The sequence below is a fragment of the Bubalus kerabau genome, chromosome 1 (assembly GCF_029407905.1).
Source record: "Bubalus kerabau isolate K-KA32 ecotype Philippines breed swamp buffalo chromosome 1, PCC_UOA_SB_1v2, whole genome shotgun sequence".
NCBI classification, from domain to species: domain Eukaryota; kingdom Metazoa; phylum Chordata; class Mammalia; order Artiodactyla; family Bovidae; genus Bubalus; species Bubalus kerabau.
The window spans coordinates 174,226,203-174,246,062 of record NC_073624.1 but is presented as its reverse complement, the minus strand read 5'-3'; the positions used below and the strand labels follow the sequence as shown (position 1 = coordinate 174,246,062).

The 19,860-nt window shown below is 45.4% G+C and overlaps 1 protein-coding gene across 1 annotated transcript in view; it reads left to right on the top strand.

Annotated features, from left to right (window-relative positions):
- KXD1 (KxDL motif containing 1) overlaps window positions 1-19,860 on the top strand; it is a 265,201-nt gene that overhangs the window by 50,315 nt on the left and 195,026 nt on the right. The window lies entirely within an intron of this gene.

The following is a 19,860-nucleotide window of genomic DNA, read 5'->3' as shown; positions in this document are numbered from 1 at the left end:
AGAGGGGGCCCCGAAGCGCCAGTGTTTCTGTCTGGTGTGTGACCTGGTGCTTGGTTTGTAGTGGCTGCTACGAGTGTGCTGAATGGATAATGATGAGAGCATTTCTGTGCTGAGTGTTTTTCCTCCTACAGCCAACCCCCTGCCTTTGTTTTGATGCCCAGAGAGGTTGAGTAACTTGCCTACAGTCACACAGCAAGGGGTGGGTGCGGCGTGCAGGAATTTGAATCATGATCACGTTGATCCCCAGGATGTGTGGAATCCCCCTGTGGAGATGCCGTTACCACTTTTTACAGATGGGGAAACGAGCCTTTGTCAGTTGAAACCCTGATCCCAGGGAGAGGAGTGAGAATGGGAACCCAAGCTGGCTTCCCTGGAGCTGAGAAGCTTAAATTCTAGAAACAGGATTCAGTCATCCCCCTGTGTCTGTCCTCAGGCAGAATGAGGATATTCCAGGATCAATGGCCTTCTAAGAAGAAGGGGCTTCAGCAATAAGGAAATGGCTTGTCTTTGGGAATATGGGTCCCAGGAGAGGGGGTGCCGGCTCCAAGTCCCTGAGGTCCCAGGGTATATACACCTCCCAATGCATAAGTAAGGTACGGGAGGTAGGGGACAATCGGAGTCCCACTTCACTGAGCCTCAGTTTCCCCATACTCGGGCATCTTGAGTGAGCTCTGGCACATAGTGAAGTCGTTCAGTCGTGTCCAACTCTTCGCGACCCCGTGGACTGTAGCCTGCCAGGCTCCTCCGTCCATGGGATTCTCCAGGCAAGAATACTGGAGTGAGTTGCCATTTCCTTCTCCAGGGGATCTTCCCGACCCAGGGATTGAACCCAGGTCTCCCGTATTGCAGGCAGACGCTTTAACCTCTGAGCCACCAGGAAAGATGGTAGTTACTGGCACATAGTAGTTACTTAATAAGTACAGATATTATTACTTCCTTCTCTAGGAAGCCCTCCTGACTGTCTAGGTACCTTTTCTGCCTCCCATAGCTGCCTGCTCCCCACCCATCCCCATGCCAACATGCTCTGGGTAGTAACAGGTCCTGTGGGAGCCCTGAGCAGTCAGATCTCGCTGGGGTCCCCTGTGTGTGTGGCACGCAGCACAGCACAGGGTATGCAGTCAGATCTCGCTGGGGTCCCCTGTGTGTGTGGCACGCAGCACAGCACAGGGTACGTAATGGTGGTGGTTTAGTCACTAAGTTGTGTCCGACTCTTGCAAGCCCGTAGACTGTAGCCCTCCAGGCTCTTCTGTCCATGAGATTCTCCCAGCAAGAATATGGGAGTGGGCTGCCATTTCCTTCTTCAGGGGATCTTCCCAAACCAGAGATGGAACCCATGTCTCCTGTGGCTCCTGCACTGGAGAGCCAGTGCCACTGAGCCAACTGGGAAGCCCATGTGTACATATAAGCCCATACACATATGTGTATGCATATATGTGTGTGTGTTAAGTCGCTCCAGTCACGTCTGACTCTGTGTGACTCATGGGCTGTAGCCCGCCAGGCTCCTCTGTCCATGGGATTCTCCAGGCAAGAATATTGGAGTGGCTTGCCATTTCCTTCCCTCGAGGAGCTTCCTTACCCAGGGATCAGATCTGTGTCTCCTGCATTTGCAGGCAGATTCTTACTGACTGAGCCACCAGGGAAGCCCTGGGTATGTACTAGCCGTGCAATAAACACCTGGGAAGCCCCAAAAATCAGATAGTGTGGAAGGGTTTCCCATGAAATGTCTCTTTCCCACCTCCCACTCGGGAAACCAGGTCTTTATCTCAGAGGTAACCCCCTGCCAGCAGTTTCCTGGGTATCGCTGGGTTGCCATTTTCTCCTCCTGGGGGATCTTCCCAATCCAGGGATCCAACACGCGTCGCTTTTGTGTCTCCTGCATTGGCAGGCGGATTCTTTACCACTGAGCTACCTGGGAAGCCACGCGCGACGTTCGATCCTGGGGTCGGGAAAAACCCCTGGAGGAGGAAATGGCAACCCACTTCAGTATTCTAGCCTGGGAAATTCCACGGTCAGAGGAGTCTGGCGGGCTACAGTCCATGGGGCTCGCACAGAGTCGGACAGGCTGAGGGAGCGCACACTCACGACTAACCAGGCGAGAGGAGAGGCGGGAGTGCTGGGTGTTCCACTCCTCCGCCAACAGGGGGCGCAGAGAGGCGCAGGCGCCCAGGGAAGGGGAGGGGATGTCCAGACCCTGAAGGTCCGCCCCTCCTCCCGCTGAGGCCCCGTCCTGCCAGTTCTCTGCCTCTAGAGCCCTGACTTCTCTTGGCTGAGCCACCTAAGAATTGCCTACTGTGCGCTGGGCTTTGGACTGGAGACACACCAGGAAACCAGCAGCTCCTGGTCTGGGGGTACAGTACAGGGGGTGCCAGCTGTGATGAAGGACAGACAGGCAGCTGAAGGGTCCGGGGACTATTCAGGGAGGCTCATTCAAGGGTAGGGCTTGGCCCCCTTCAACAGAGTTTCCCTCAGCTCTTGCCTGGATATTCTCCATCTTAAAGGAGAGGGTCTCAGGCTAGCGTCCTTCGAGTTCTACCGATCTGCCTGGGCCCCTCTCCACCTCTTACACTCTCAGTGGCTCCTGTTGGCCCACAGGAGAAGCTAGACTCTTATGCTGGACATCTGAACCCCTTTTCCCTGGTCTCTGCTGATCCCAGTTTGTCTTTTCTTCCTGGAAGTCCCCCCTCCTCCATTTACACCTAGAGAACTCCTAGGCATTCCACAAAACCCTAAGTTTTGGGGGAAGATGCTGAGGTCATCTTGGGACACTTTGAGTGGGACGGGTCTGGGAAGGGGTAAGAAGGGCAAAGTACCACACCGGAAACCCCAAGCTAGTCCTTCTCCCACACCCTCTCTAACCTTCCTACCGGCTCCTTCCTGCACTGGGAGCTTGCCAGGCATTCAGCAATTTCTGCAAGTGGTCAGACCTGCCTGGACATGTCCTGGTCCCCCAGAAGACAAGAAGAGTGGGTTCAGGCTGCCCCCCCAACACCCCAGCGCATACGTGCGTGCGCGCGCGCGCACACACACTGTGGTCCTCCAGAAGACAAGAAGGGTGGGTTCAGGCTGCCCCCCAACACCCCAGCGCATGCGCGTGCACGCGCGCGCACACACACACACACACACACACTGTGGTGTTGGTGGTGAGAAACTGAAAAACAGCAATGCAGTGAGGTGCAGGTGGGGCAGAGGGAGCGAGGGAGGCAGAAGAGATGTGGACACTTCCTAGCTGTTTTTTATTCTAAGCTGCCGTGTGTCGGGTGAGGACACCTAGAGACAGAGAGGTCCCCACCCAGCCAAGGAGGAGGACCTGGGGTACTGGGTGACTGGACCTCCACACTGAGTCAAGCGCGTTCTGGGCTTCAGTTTCCTCTGTATCAGGGAGCTGACTTCCACGTGCTCACACAGCGGGCGCTCCATCAATGCCCATGGTCTGTGAAAGCATTACAGGAACAGGCATGCAAACCAGGGTGCTTCAGCAGGCTGTGTGGGGGCAGCTTGGGGTTCCGGGCAGTGAGCATGTGGGGCCTCAAGCCCGAGGCCTCAGCTGACCCACTTCCTGCCTGGCCTGGGCTGTCTTGGTGACCCCTGCCCTCCGTGGCCAGGAACCCACACAGCTGGTCCCAGGGTCTGAGCTGACCACTTCCGTCCCCCTTTCCTCCTGAGTCCGGCTCACCCTGCTGACTCATTCTCAGCTGGCCTCATCCTTCCCCGACTAAGCGCTGATCTGGGGGGTCTGGCAGAGCCCCAAACCCAGAAGGCAGGGAAGTCACGGCTGACTGGAAGCATCACAGAGGAGAACCATACCCCAGACTTAACTGCCTGACAAATGAAAACCTGCCCTTGATAAGGAAGAAAATGAATACTTTAGGGATAGTCTATTAGGATCCATTTCAAACTTTCCAGCGACCAAAGAAATTCATTAAAAAAAAAAAATGAAAAGATAATCCAGGAGAGATTGATATCTGTGATGCATTTAACTAACCAAGAAATGACTTCCAGGACATGTGAGCCCCAGCCCCACCCCACGAGACACACTAGACAGGAAAACGGGTAAGTGGTAGGAATTCCCTGGCAGCCCAGTGGTTAGGACTCAGTGCTGTCTCTGCCAGGGCACAGGTTCGATCCCTGGTCGGGGAACTAAGATCCCACAAGCTGTGTGATGCAGCCAAAAAAAGAAAGAGAAATGGGCAAATGGTATTTTTTTGCCATAACAACAACCACAAACTGGGTGGCTTACAACAGCAGAAACTATTCCTTCACAGTTCTGGAGGCTGGAAGTCCCAAATCAAAGTGTCAGCACAAGTGAAGGCTACGGAAAAGAACTGGTCCCAGGCCTCTCTGTTGGCTTCTGATGGCTTCCGGCACTGCTCAGGGTCTCTTGGCTAGTGGCTGCATCACTCCAATCTCTGCTTCCATCTTCATATGACCTCTTAGAAGGAAATCAGTCTTGTAGCGGGCGTTTAGGGCCCACCCTACTCCAGTATGACCTCAGCTTAACATAATTACATCCACAAAGACCCTCATGGTCACAATCTGAGGTTCTGGGTGGACATGAATTTGGGGACTCATTGTGCTTCCCGGGTGGCACAGTGGTAAGTAAAGAATCCACCTGCAGGAGACACAAGAGACGTGGGTTTGAGCCTTGGACTGGGGAGATCCCCTGGAATAGGAAATGGCAGACTGCTCTAGTATTCTTTCCTGGAAAATTCCATGGACAGAAGACCCTGGCGGGCTACCATCCATGGGGTCACAAAGAGTCAGATACAACAGAGTGACTAAGCACACACAATCACACGTTCAGTGCCGTGCAGGAATGAACAGGTAATTCCAGGAAGATGAACCCAGGACAGCCAATAACTAGAAACTCAATCTAGTCATCAGTGAACAGAAATCACTGAGACGTCTCTTCATTCTTAGGAAGCGGACAGAGTCACTGGTGATTAGGCTTGAGAATTGAATTGACCATTGAGAAGAACAATTTGCTCATGCCAGTATAACCGAGTCTCCCTCCTGGCCGTTCTGGTCTTGGTGTGAACCCCAGAGAAATCTACATGTGCATGCCTTCCCAGCGGCATGGTTCATAATAAGGAGGATCTGGAAACTAGGGAAAGGTTAGAGTGTGTTCCTATGAACAGAGTGCTATACAGCACTGAAAAAGGATGGGCCAGACTTACAGGCAAAAATGTCCAACTCAGATCATTTAGTGAAAATAATTGTAAGAGTGTGATACCTTTTTATAAAGTTTTTTTAATTTGCGTTTTTGTGTTATAAAAAATATGTATAACATACATAGAATTTGCCATTTTAACCATTTTGAAGTGGACTGTTAGTCACTTAAGTATGTTCCCAATGTTGAGCACACACATCATACATAACCACTGGGGACTTCCCTGGTGTCCAGTGGGTCAGGGAACTAGATTCCACATCCTGCCACTAAGACCTGCTGAAGCCAAATAAATAAACATTTTTTTTAAAAGCACAAAACATCACTATTATCTACTTCCAAAACTTTTCCGTCACACCTAAACAGAAACTCTGTAACCATTAAGCAATAATCCCTCATTTCTCCCCCTCCTCCTCCAGCCGCCAGTAACCTCAAATCTACTTTGCCTTATGAATTTGCATTTTCTAGATATTTCATACCAGTGGAACCCTATAATGTCTGTCCTTCTGTGACTGACATTTCACTCAGCATAATTTTCAAGGTTCATTTGCATTGTGGCACAGATCAGAATGTCATTGCATTTCTATGGCTGAGTAGTATTCCATTGTGAGGATACACCAAATTTTGTTTACCCATTTGGCTCTTGGTGGACATTTGCATGGAGAAGGCGATGGCACCCCACTCCAGTACTCTTGCCTGGAAAATCCCATGGACGGAGGAGCCTGGTGGGCTGCAGTCCATGGGGTCTCGAAGAGTCGGACACGACTGAGCGACTTCACTTTCACTTTTCACTTTCATGCATTGGAGAAGGAAATGGCAACCCACTCCAGTGTTCTTGCCTGGAGAATCCCAGGGATGGGGCAGCCTGGTGGGCTGCCGTCTCTGGGGTCGCACAGAGTCGGACACGACTGAAGCGACTCAGCAGCAGCAGCAGCAGGACATTTGCATTGCTTTCACCTTTTGGCTGTTGTGAATAGTGCTGCTGTGGGCATTGGTGTACAAGCTCAGTTTGAGTCCCTGCTTTTCAATTCTTTTAGAAAAATATCCAGAAGTGGGATTGCTGGATTATATGGTCATCTTATGTTTAGACTTTGAGGAATGCCAAACCATTTTCCACAGCAGCTGCACCATTTTACATTCCCCCAGAGGCACAAGAGGGTTCCAATTTCTTCACACCAACACTTGCTATTTTCCTAACAGCCATGCTAATGGGTATAAAGTGATATCTCATTGTAGTTTTGATTTGCATTTCCCTGATGATTAATGATTTGAGCATCTTTTGACCTACTTCATGGCCATTTGTATATTTTCCTTGGATGTAAAATTCTTTGCCCACTTTTAAATTGGATATTTGTTGTTGAGTTGTAGAAGTTCTTTATATATTTTGGATAATGAACCCTCATGATACATATGATATGTAAATATTTTATAGCTTTCTTGTAAATTCTTTGGGGTTTTCTCTGACATAGGGTCATGTCATCTGTGCATAGAGATAGTCTTACTTCTTCCTTTCCAATTTAGATGTCTATTATTTATTTTTCTTGTTTTATTGCTCTCATCGAAACTTCCAAATATCATGTTGAAATAGCAGGGGTAAAAGTATACATTCTTGGCTTGTTCCTTGTCGTAGGGGGAAAGCTTTCAGCCTCTGCCTGTTGATGATGGAGCTAGCTGTGGCATTTTCATAAATGTGTTTTATTATATGTATGAAATTTCTATTCTTCTGAGGGTTTTTATCATAAAAGGATATTGGATTTTTTCAAGTGCCTTAAATGCATCAGTTGAGATGATCATGTGGATTTTTTTCTCTTCATTTTATTAATAGGATGTATTACATTGATTGGTTTCCTTATGTTGAGACATGCTAACCTTCCTGAGACCAATCCCCCTTGGTTATGATACGTAACTCTTCTAATATGCTTTTGGATTCCGTTTGGGTTTGCTAGCATTTGGTTTAGCAGTGTTTCACCTTTATTTGTAAGGGATATTGATCTGCGTCTTAAGAAAAACCTCAGTCCTCCTCCTTTGCGTCTCACTCTTTTTTTTTCCATCACACCACACAGCGGGCCAGCACATGGGATCTTAGTTCCCTAACCAGGGCTCAAACCCACAGCCCTGCATCCCTGTATCGGAAGTTCAGAGTCTTAACCACTGGATCGCCAGGCAGACCCTCCGCGCCACTCCTTTACTCTCAACCGCTATCCCCCTCACAGCACCTCTGACCCGAAAAACGCTTCTGTGTTTCCCCCACCACAAGCAATTCTCAAGCAACTCACCTGGGTGATAATTTAACTCCATTCTGATACTTTCTACCTGGAGATAGCATCAGATTCCACAGGTTAAGGGCTCAGTCTTGCAAGACGGGCCCCACTTGAGATGCCAATCGCAGGTCCAGGTGGTCACCTGTGCTTCTGACCACTGGTCATGAACTGAAGTCTCCCACAGTCCCATGTCTGGGCTGTGTTAGTTAGAGCAGATCACAGAGCTCAGTACAATAGGTTACTTAGTGTCTCTGACTTTTTGTGACCCCATGAACTGTAGCCGGCCAGGCTTCTCTGTCCATGGAATTCTCCAAGCAGGAATACTGGAGTGGGTAGCCGTTCCCTTCTCCAGGGGATCTTCCCAACCCAGGGATGGAACCTGGGTCTCCTGCATTACAGGCACATTCTTAATCACCTGAGCCACCAGGGAAACACTTCACTTAGTATAGATCTGTTTATTATATTAATAAAAGAACACGATAAGAGCTGAAGGCTCACAGAAATTTGCAACCCTAAGGCCACACAGTCCATGGTAAATTGCTTACTCCTTTGGCGAAAATAAGAGAAAAATTGGAATGACGTCACTGGAATGGTAGATTCACAGAGGGTAACTCGGACAGGCTCTTTCAGCTCTTCGCTTTTCTTTTTGGGAAGTACTTGTGAAAGGGCATCCTCCCCACGGGGAGGACCCACTGAAGAGCCGATTGACAGGTGAAGTCAAGTCATAATGAAGTCATACTGCAGTAGCACCGACCCCTAGTCCAATGTGACACAGTGATAGGCACACACAGGAAGAAGAAGGCCACGTGACAATGCAGGCAGAAGCGATCTGGGGGGCACCGCACCCTGCGGCATGTGGGCTCTTGACTTCCACACCGAAGCTCGAGCCTTCAACCCTGCAGTGGAAGTGAGGCGTCTTCACCACTGGACAGCCAGGGCACTTCCTGGAGGCAGAAATTGGAGTGATACCTCTACCAGCCTGGCAAGAATACACAGAAGAGCTGTACAAAAAAGGTCTTCATGGCCCAGATAACCACGATGGTGTGACCACTCACCTAGAGCCAGACATCCTGGAGTGCCAAGTCAAGTGGGCTTAGGAAGCATCACTATGAATGAGCTAGTGGAGGTGATGGAATTCCAGTTGAGCTATTTCAAATCCTGAAAGATGATGCTGTGAAAGAGCTGCACTCAGTATGCCAGCAAATCTGGAAAACTCAGCAGTGGCCACAGGACTGGAAAACGTCAGTTTTCACTCCAATCCCAAAGAAAGGCAATGCCAGAGAATGTCCAAAGTACCACGCAATTGCACTCATCTCACACGCTAGCAAAGTAATGCTCAAAATTCTCCAAGCCAGGCTTCAACAGTACGTGAACTGTGAATTTCCAGATGTTCAAACTGGATTTAGAAAAGGCAGAGGAACCAGAGATCAAATTGTCAACATCTGCTGGATCATCAAAAAAACAAGAGTTCCAGAAAAACATCTACTTTTACTTTATTGACTACGCCAAAGCCTTTGACTATGTGGATCACAGCAAACTGTGAAAAATTCTTAAAGAGATGGGAATACCAGACCACCTGACCTGCCTCCTGAGAAATCTGTATGCGGGTCAGGAAGCAACAGTTAGAACTGGACATGGAACAACAGACTGGTTCCAAAGTGGGAAAGGAGTACATCAAGGCTGTATATTGTCACCCTGCTTGTTTAACTTATATGCAGAGTACATCATGAGAAATGCTGGGCTGGAAGAAGCACAAGCTGGAATCAAGATTGCCGGGAGACATATCAATAACCTCAGATATGCGGATGACACCACCCTTATGGCAGAAAGTGAAGAGGAACTAAAGAGCCTCTTGATGAAAGTGAAAGAGGAGAGTGAAAAAGTTGGCTTAAAACTAAACATTCAGAAAACTAAGATCATGGCATCTGGTTCCATCACTTCATGGCAGATAGATGGGGAAACAATGGAAACAGTGAAAGACTTTATTTTGGGGGGCTTCAAAATCACTGTAGATGGTGACTGCAGCCATGAAATTAAAAGATGCTTGCTCCTTGGAAGAAAAGCTGTGACTAACCTAGATGGCACATTAAAAAGCAGAGACATTACTTTACCAACAAAAGTCTGTCTAGTCAAGGCTATGGTTTTTCCAGTGGTCATGTATGGATGTGAGAGTTGAACTATAAAGAAAGCTGAACGCTGAAGAACTGATGCTTTTGAACTGTGTGTTGGAGAAGACTCTTGAGAGTCCCATGGACTGCAAGGAGATCCAACCAGTCCATCCTAAAGGAGATCAGTCCTGGGTGTTCATTGGAAGGACTGATGCTGAAGCTGAAGCTCCAATACTTTGGCCACCTGATGGGAAGAACTGACTCACTGGAAAAGACCCTGATGCTGGGAAAGATTGAAGGAGGAAGGAGAAGGGGACGACAGAGGTGAGATGGTTGGATGACATCACCGACTCAATGGACATGAGTTTGAGCAAGCTCTGGGAGTTGATGATGGACAGGGAAGCCTGGCATGATGCAGTCCATGGGGTCGCAAAGAGTCAGACATGACTGAGCACTGAATTGAACTGAACTGATCTACCAGCCTGGGAACACCAAGGATTGGCAGCAAGTGCCTGAGGTTAGAAGACACAAGGAGGGGTTCTTCTCTACAGCTCTCAGAAGGCCCTATCAGTGCCATGATTGCAGACTTGTATCCTCCAGAAATACGAAAATATAAGCTGTTACTTGTTGTTGTTCAGTTGCCAAGTTGGGTCTGACTCTTTGCCACCCCATGGGCTGCAGCACACCAGGCTTCCCTGTCCTTCACTGTCTCCCAGAGTTTGCTCAAAATCATGTCCATTGAGTCGGTGATGCCGTCTGATCATCTCATCTTCTGTTGCTCCCTTCTCCTTTTGCCTTCAATCTTTCCCAGCACTAGGGTCTTTTCCAATGAGTCCGTTCTTCCCTTCAGGTGGCCAAAGTACTGGAGCTTCAGCTTCAGCATTAGTCCTTCCAAAGAAATTGCTACTATTTCAAGCAAAAAAAAAAAAGGATACAGAGATGTAGAAGGCAAGGCATGCAGGAAGAGGCCCAGGGGTTCCATGCCGTTTCCCAGCACCTCCACATGGTCGCTCTCTGAACCCGGTACTTTGGGGATTTTTATGGTGGCATCATCACATCAGCATGGTCAATCATTAACTCCATTTACAGGAGAATGGGGGGAGGGGGCAGGGAGTGAGGCTGCAAATTCCAAACTCCCGAGAAGGAAATGGCAACCCACTCCAGTGTTCTTGCCTGGAGAATCCCAGGGACAGGGGAACCTGGTGGGCTGCCGTCTATGGGGTCGCACAGAGTTGGACACGACTGAAGTGACTTAGCAGCAGCAATCATGGCTTGGCCCCTGTGGTGACAGGCTCCCATCCAAGAGCCATCCACATGCCCTGCCAGAGTCACCTCATTGCAATGAGAGACACTTCTGTCACCCAATAAATTCCAGAGGATCTAGGAAATCTGTGCAGGGAATGGGGGTTAAAGACCAAATATAAGCACAAAAAGTGCTCATAGTAGGAAGTTACAAGGGTTTCAGGAGTTCTGTGCTGGGAACCTGGGGGGCGGAGACCAATATAGATATATACACATATATATTTTCTATGATCTCATGGTGTATAATTTTATTTTCTGGTGGCATGTTTATCTGTCATTATTAGAGTAATTCTAGCATTGTTAGAACTGTTGCTTCCCCTTCCATTTTTTTTTGAAGAATATGATAAGAATTGGGAGAATTGGTTTTATTCCATAAATGACTCAGAGTTCAGCAGTGAAGCCATCTGGTCTTGGCCTTCTGTGTTGGAAAGTTTATTACTGGCCACACCTCAAGGAATATGGGATCCTACTTCCCCAGCTAGGGCTCAAACGTGTGTCCCCTGCATTGGAATCTGGGTCTTAACCACCGGACCCCCAGGGAAGTCCCAGAAGGTTTTCTTTCCTTTTTTTTTTAACCGGGGCCCTCGGCTCCGCACGCCGCTGCGGAAGCTCAGCCTGCTGCTCCCTCCTCCACCGGGATCCCCCCTAGAAGGTTTTCGACTTTTGATTCCATCTCCTTATTTGTTATGGGTCCATCTACTCCTGTATTCTTGTTCCATGGACAGAGGAGCCTGGAGGGCTACAGTCCATGGGATCACAAAGAGTCGAACATGACTGAGGGACTAACATTTTCACTTTCCAGATTTTCTATTTCTTCTCTTTAAAAAAAACATTTTATTATTTATTTATTTTGGCTGTGCTGGGTCTTTGCTGCTATACACAGGCTTGTTCTAGTTACGGTGAGTAGGGGCTACTCTCTTGAGAAATATGAGCTCAGTAGTTGTGGCTCTTGGGCTTAGTTGCTCCAAGGGTTGTGGGATCTTCCTGGACCAGGGATTGAACTGGTGTCCCCTGCATTGCAAGGCAGATTCTTAACCACTAGACCACCAGGGACACCCTCTATTTCTTCTTGAGTTAGTTTAGGTAATTTGGTGTTCTTAGGAATTTGTCCATCTCATCTAGGTTATCTAATTTGGCATACAATTTTTCATGATATTCTCTTACCATTTTTTTTTTCTTTTTATCTTCTCTATTTATTTTGGCTGTGCTGAGTGGCATGGCATATGGGATCTTAGTTCCCTGACCGGGGATTGAACCCGTCTGTGTACCCTGCATCGGAAGCATGGAGTCTTAACCACTGGACCACCAGGGAAGTCCCTTATCTTTTTTATTTCTTTTGAGTCAGTAGTTATTCCCCACTTTTATTTCTGATTTTAGTTTTCTGAGTCTTCTCTCTTTTTTCTTTGTCAACCTAGCTAAAAGTTTGTTGATATTCTTAATCTTTTCAAAGAAGCACTTTTTGGTTTCATTAATTCCTGTGATTCTATTACTTCTTTATTCTCTACTTAATTTGTCTCTGTTCTGATCTTTAGATTAGAATAATTCCTTCCTTCTTCTAGCTTTGACTTTAGTTTATTCTTCTTTTTCTACTTCCTCAAAATATAAATTTAGGCTATTGATTTGAGTTTTTTTCTTTTTCAATGTAGTCATTTAAAGTTGTCAGTTTCCCTATGAGCACTGACTTTGCTGCACCCCATAACTTTTAGTAAGTTTGTAATTGATCAGGACTCTATGGGGCTTCCTGGGACAGAACCCTCTGCTCGCCCTCACCATACCTTCTGCCTGCATTTTGTCTACAGGAAAACATTAGCCTCCCAGTCCTTCCTCAAGTTCCAAAGAATAAATTTAATCAGAGATGTGAGAAAAGGCAGAAAGAAGAAAAAATAGCCAAGCAAGACAAAATAATAATAGTTTAGCCATTAAACAAAGTCAAGGATCTTTAGTTCCATCTCAAGGGCTATAAATAATATTCTGAGTCACATCCTCTGAGCTGGTTTTTAGATAGTGAAACCTCCACCAGGTGGAAGAAGTTAACCTTATGATGTCCCCAAGCACAGAGACCTCAGAACAGTTGAAACAAGAAGGTCGATGATGTTGACTCCTGATTACCTCACCACCAGCCATGAGCAGATCACAAACCCACAATCCCTTTCCCTCACCTTGTCCTTAAAAACCTTTCACTGAAAGCTATCAGGGAGTTCAGGTGTATTGAACACTAGCTTGGTATACTGCAATAAATGCTGCCTTTTCCTTCCCTACAGCCAGGTGTCAATAGATTGACTTTACTGCGTGAGGGTGAGTGGACCCAAGTTGGGCTCGTTAGCATGTGGTATTTTTGTTTTCATTCATCCTTAAGTATTTTCCAATTTCTTTTATGATTTCTTCTTTAATATGTTGTTTTTTGAATGGTATGTGGTTTCATATCCACATGTTTGTGAACATGCCACCTTTCCTTCTGTTATTGACTTCTAGTTTTATTCCATTGCTGTTGGCAATGATTTCGGCCTTTTAAAATGTATTGAGTACACCTGCAACATATAATATTTTATATCAACTATACTTCAACAAAAATAAAATTTTAAATGACCAAAAGTGTATTGAGAGTTTCTTTTTTTTTTTTGCTGAATAACTGGTCTGTACTGGAGCATGTTCTAGATGCATCTGATAGGGATATGTGTGTGCTATTGAAGGAGTGTTCTTCCTATAGATGTCCATTTGGGCTAAAGTGTTGTTCAAGCCTCATATCTTTAATCTTCTGTCTAGATGTTCTATCCATTATTAAAAGTATGGCATTATTAAAGTATTAATAAATTATTATTAAAGTATATTAAATTATTATTAAAAAGTATACATTATTCAAAGTATTAATAGTTGAAGTCTCCAACTATTATCATAGAACTATTTACTTCTCCCCTCAATTTTTAGATTGAGTAACAGCTCTGAGTTACTATTTAGGGTAACTTTCAACCAGCCAGACTCCTTCTAGCATTTCTTGCATTGCAGATATAGTGGCAACAAACTCCCTCAATTTTTGCTTGCCCGAGAACGTCTTGATTTCTCCCTTTTCTTTCTTTCTTTCTTATTTTTTGGCCATGCCACACGGCTTGCAGAATATTGGTTTCCTGACTAGGAATTGAACCCAGGCCCTGGCATTGAAAGCACCAAGTCTTAACCACTGGACCACAAGGGAATTCCCTCTCCCTTAATTTTGAGAAACACTTTTGCTGGATATAGAATTCTTGATCAACAGTTTTTCTTTCAGCAGTTTAAGTACATCATTTCATTGCCTTCTGTACTCTAGGGTTTCTGATAAGAAATTGGTTTTGATCTTATAGAGGATCCCTTGTACTTGATAAGTAGCTTTCTTTTGCTACTTTCAGAGTTCATTTTTCTCTTTGGCTTTCAACAGTTTGATTACAACGTGTCTCAGTGTGGGCCTGTTTGAGTATATTCTACTTGGAGTTCATTGAGCCTCTGAGATGTGCAGACTTGTTGTTGCTTAGTCACTAAGTTTTGTCGGACCCGTTTGTGAGCTCATGGACTGTAGCCTGCCAGGCTTCTCTTTTTCAGGCAAGAATACTGGAGTAGGTTGCCATTTCCTTCTCCAGGGGAATCTTTCCAACCCAGAGATTGAACCTGCTCTCTTACATCTCCTGCACTGGCGGGAGGATTCTTTACCAGTGAGTCACCAGGGAAGCTCACTAGGGTGGTTTTGTATCTTTCATCAGATCTGGGAAGTTGGGGCTATTATTTCTTCAAATATTCTTTCTGACCTTCCTCTCTCCCCTCCCTCTGGAACTCCCACAATGTATATGTTGGTCCTCCTGATGGTGCCCTACAGGTCTTTTATTTTATTTTATTGTCTTTTTACCTACAGGTCTTTTAGACTCAGTCCACCTTTCCTCATTCTTTTTATTTCTGCTCTTCAATTGATTATTGATCTTCAACTTGATCATTTCAATCAGATTTGCTGATTCTGTCTTCTGTCTGCTCAGATCATCTATTGAGTGCCTCTAGTGAATTTTTCACTTTAGTCATTGTACTTTTCAGATTCAGAATTTCTGTTTGGTTTCTTTTTATAAGTTGTATCTCTTTAAAGATGATCTCAGTATTGACCATCTGGTGATGTCCATGTGTGGAGTTCATCTCTTGTGTTATTGAAAGAGGGTGTTTGCTGTGACCGGTGTGTTCTCTTGACAAAACTCTGTTAGCCTTTGCCCTGCTTCATTTGTTACCCCAAGGCCAAACTTGCCTGTTACTCCAGGTATCTCTTGACTTGGTACTTTTGCATTCCAATTCCCTATGATGAAAGGATATCTTTTTTTTTTTTTTTTTTTTGGTGTTAGTTCTAGAAGGTCTTGTAGGTCTTCATAGAACTATTGAACTTCAACTTCTTTGGCATTAGTGGGGCAAGTTGGGGCAAGACCTGGAGCTGAGATCATGAGCTCCTTATTGGAAAACTCAGACTTAAATTGAAGGAAGTAGGGAAAACCACTAGGACATTCAGGTATGACCTAAATCATACCCCTCATGATTATACAGTGGAGGTGATGAATCAAGAGATAAGATCTGGTAGACAAGAGTGTCTGAAGAACTATGAATGGAGTTTCATAATATTGTACAACAGGCAGTGACCAAAATCATCCCAAAGAAATGCAAGAAAGCAAAGTGGTTGTCTGAAGAGATCTTACAAACAGCTGAGAAAAGAAGAGAAGCAAAAAGCAAAGGAGAAAGGGAAAGATGTACCCACCCAACTAAATGCAGAGTTCCAGAGAATAGCAAGGAGAGATTTTTTAAAAAAAGGCTTCTTAATTGAACAAACCAAAGAAATGGAGGAAAATAGTAGAATGGGAAAGACTAGAAATTTCTTCAAGAAAACCAAGGGAATATTTCTTGCAAAAAATAGGCACAATAAAGGACAGAAATGACAAGGACCTAACAGAAACTGAAAAAATTAAGAAGAGGTGGCAAGAATACACAGAAGAACTATACAAAAAAAAGATCTTAATAACCCAGATAACTATGATGGTATGGTCACGCATCTAGAGCTAGAAATTCTGGAGTGAAAGTCAAGTGGGCCTTAGGAAGCATCACTATGAACAAAGTTAGTGGAGGAGATGGAATTTCTACTGAGCTATTTAAAATCCTAAAAGATGGTACTGTCAAAGTGCGGCACTCAATGTGTCGGCAAATTTGGAAGACTCAGCAATGGCCACGGGACTGGAAAAGGTCAGTTTTCATTTCACTCCCAAGGAAATGCAATGCCAAAGAATGTTCCAACTACCATACAATTGCACTCATTTCACATGCTAGCAAGATAATGCTCAAAATCCTTCAAGCTACGCTTTAATAATATAAGAGCCAAGAACTTCCAGATGTTCAAGCTGGATTTTGAAAAGGCAGAGGAACCAGAGATCAAATTACCAGCATCCACTGGATCATAGAAAATGCAAAGGAATTCCAGAAAAACATCTACTTCTGCTTCATTGACTACGCTAGAGCTTTTGACTGTGAGGATCACAACAGACTGTGGAAAATTATTAAAGAGATGGGACTACCAGACCACCTTACCTGTCTCCTGATAAACCTGTATGCAGGTCAAGCAGCAACAGTTAAAACTGGACATGGAACAACAGACTGGTTCAAAATTGGGGAAAGAGTACATCAAGGCTATATATTGTCACCCTGTTTATTTAACTTATATGCAAAGTACATCATGCAAAATGCTGGGCTGGATGAATCACAAGCTGAATTCAAGATTGCCAGGAAAAATATCAACAACCTCAAATATGCACATGATACCACTCTAATGGCAGAAAGTGAGAGGAACTAAAGAGTGTCTTGATGAGGGTGAAAGAGGAGAGTGAAAAAGCTGGCTTGAAACTCAACATTCAAAAAACAAAGATCATGGCATCCAGTCCCTTTACTTCATGGCAAATAGATGGAGGAAAAGTGGAAACAGTGACAGATTTTATTTTCTTGGGCTCCAAAATCACTGTAGATGGTTACTGCAGCCATGAAATTAAAAGACACTTGCTCCTTGGAAGAAAAGCCATGACAAAGCTAGGCAGTGTATTAAAAAGCAGAGACATCATTTTGCCATCGAGTGTCCATATAGTCAAAGCTATGGTTTTTCAAGTAGTGATGTACCAGTGTGAGAGTTGGACTGTAAAGAAGACTGAGCGCCGAAGAATTGATGCTTTCAAACTATGGTGCCAGAGAAGACTTTTAAAAGGACACCAAGGCGATCAAAAAAGTCAATCCTAAAGGAAATCAATCCTGAATACTCATTGGAAGAACTGATGCTGAAGCTGAAACTCCAATACTTTGGCCACCTGATGCAAAAGGTGATCTTTTCATTGGAAAAAGACCCTGATGTTTGGAAAGATTGAGGGCAGGAGGAGAAAGGGGAGGCAGAGGATGAGACGGTTGGATGGTATCATTGACTCAATGGACATGAATTTGAGCAAACTCTAGGAGATAGTGAAGGACAGGGAAGCCTGGCTTGCTGCAGTGCATGGGGTTGCAAAGAGTCAGACTCAACTTCATGACTGAATAATTGATCATCTCATTCTGTTCGTATACCACTTATGGCTGCACGGGTCTTTGTTGCTGCACTGGACTTCCTCTGTTGTGCTGCACAAACTTCTCGTGGTGGCTTCTCTTGTTACAGAGCGTGGGCTCTAGGAAGCGTGGGCTCAGTAGTTGTGGGCTTGGACTTAGTTACCCTGTGGCAAGTGGGGTCATCCCAGTGTGTGTTTAGTCGCTCAGTTGTGTCCGGCTCTGTGTGACCCCATGAACTGTAGCCCACCAGGCTCCTCTGTCTATGGGATTTTTCAGGCAAGAGTACTGGAGTGCGTTGCCATTTCCTCCTCCAAGGGATCTTCCGGACCCAGGGATCAAACCTGTGTCCCCTGCGTTGGCAGGTGAATTCTTATCCACTCTGCCACCAGGGAAGTCCCGTATATACATATGCTTTTGAATGGCCTCATTTCCTAAAGAATATCCCCCCAGCTTTTCCTCCCGGGGATTAAGTGGCTGTTAATATGCTTTGCCATAACCTTTTACCCTAGCTGTCTGTATGTGGTTGGTTCAGCTTGCAATGCTTTTGAGCAATGTCCACCACTTTTCCAGCCTGAGCTTCAGGTTAGGCAATTCAGAAGTGAGCGCCCATGCCAGTCCTTCAAGAAGTTTCCAGACAGGTTAGAATAGACCTACAAAATGGTCTGTGAATGAGATCTGTTCTGCTGCCTCCAGATCCGGGGACCAGGTTCCTGTTCTGGGAAACAGGGGTAACCGAGACCGCTGCCAAGCTGCAGAGTGGGTGTGGTGAGGGCAAGTGGAGATGCCGCAAAGCCTTCCTACCATTTTCAAGTTGCCTCTTTCTTGTTTCAACATTCGCTTTGTTGCTGCTAACTTCTGTTTTCCAGAGTTCTTTTTTTGTTTGTTTTTTTTTGTTTGTTTGTTTTCCAGAGTTCTAACAAAGTGGATTCTGAGGGTTTTGTCTGATGGTCCTGCAGGGGAAGGAGAGGTTTGACCTTCCTTGTTCTTCAGTCGCTCAGTCGTGTCTGACTCTCTGTGACCCCATGGACTGCAGCACGCCAGGCTTCCCGTCTTTCACCAACTCCCAGAGTTTGCTCAAATTCATGTCCATTGAGTCAGTGATGCCATCCAACCATCTCACCCTCTGTCGTCCCTTTCTCCTCCTGCCTTCAATTTTTCCCAGCATCACAGTCTTTTCCAGTGAGTCAGTTCTTCACATCAAGTGGCCAAAGTATTGGAGCTTCAGCTTCAGCATCAGACCCTCCAATGAATATTCAGTGTTGATCTCCTTTAGGATGGACTGGTTTGATCTCCTTGCAGTCCAAGGGACTCTCGAGAGTCTTCTCCAACACCACATTTCAAAAACATAAATTCTTTGGCGCTCAGCTTTCTTTATGGTCCAACTCTCACGTCCACACATGACTACTGGAAAACTCATAACTTTGACTACACGGACCTTTGTTGGCAAAGTGATATTTCTGCTTTTTAATATGCTGTCTAGGTTGGTCATAGCTCTTCTTTCAGGAGCAAAAATCTTTTAATTTCATGACTGCAGTTACCATCTGCATTGATTCTGGAACCCAAGAAAACAGTCACTGTTTCCATTGTTTCCCCAACTATTTGCCATGAAGTGATGGGACTGGATGCCATGATCTTTGTTTTTTGAGTATTGAGTTTTTAAACCAGCTTTTTCATTCTACTCTTTAACCTTTTATCAAGAGGCTCTTTAGTTCCTCTTTGCTTTCTGTCATAAGGGTGGTGTCAGCTGCATATCTGAAGCTGTTAATATTTCTCCCAGCGATCTTGATTCCAGCTTGTACTTCAACCAGTCTAGCATTTCTCATGATATACTCTGCATATAAGTTGAATAAGCAGGGTAACAATATACAGCCTTGATGTACTCCTTTCCCAATTTTGAACCAGTCCACTGTTTCATGTCTGGTTCTAACTGTTGCTTCTTGACCTGCATGTAGGTTTCGTAAGAGGTAGGTAAGGTAGTCTGGTATTCCCATGTCTTCACTGCACCGTTTTGCTGATAAAGTTTTAAATACAACTTACCGTATGTATGTATGTGTGTGTGTGTATATATATATATATTATATATATATATATATTATATATATATATATATAGGCTTCCCAGGTGGCGCTGGTGGTAAAGAACCCACCTGCCAATGCAGGAGATATAAAAAACTCAGGTTCAAACCCTGGGTTGGGAAAATGTCCTGGGGGAGGACATGGCAATCCACTCCAGTTTTCTTGCCTGGAAATTCTGTGGACAGAGGAGCCTGGTGGGCTACAGTCCATAGAGTTGCAAAAAGTCAGGTATGACTGAAGCGATGTAACACGCACATACATACATAGATACATGGATACATACATACACATATGTATATTTATATGTACACACGCACTTCCCAGGTGGCTCAGAGGTAAGGACCTAACCGCCAGTGCAGGAGTCTCAGAAGACATGGGTTCCATTT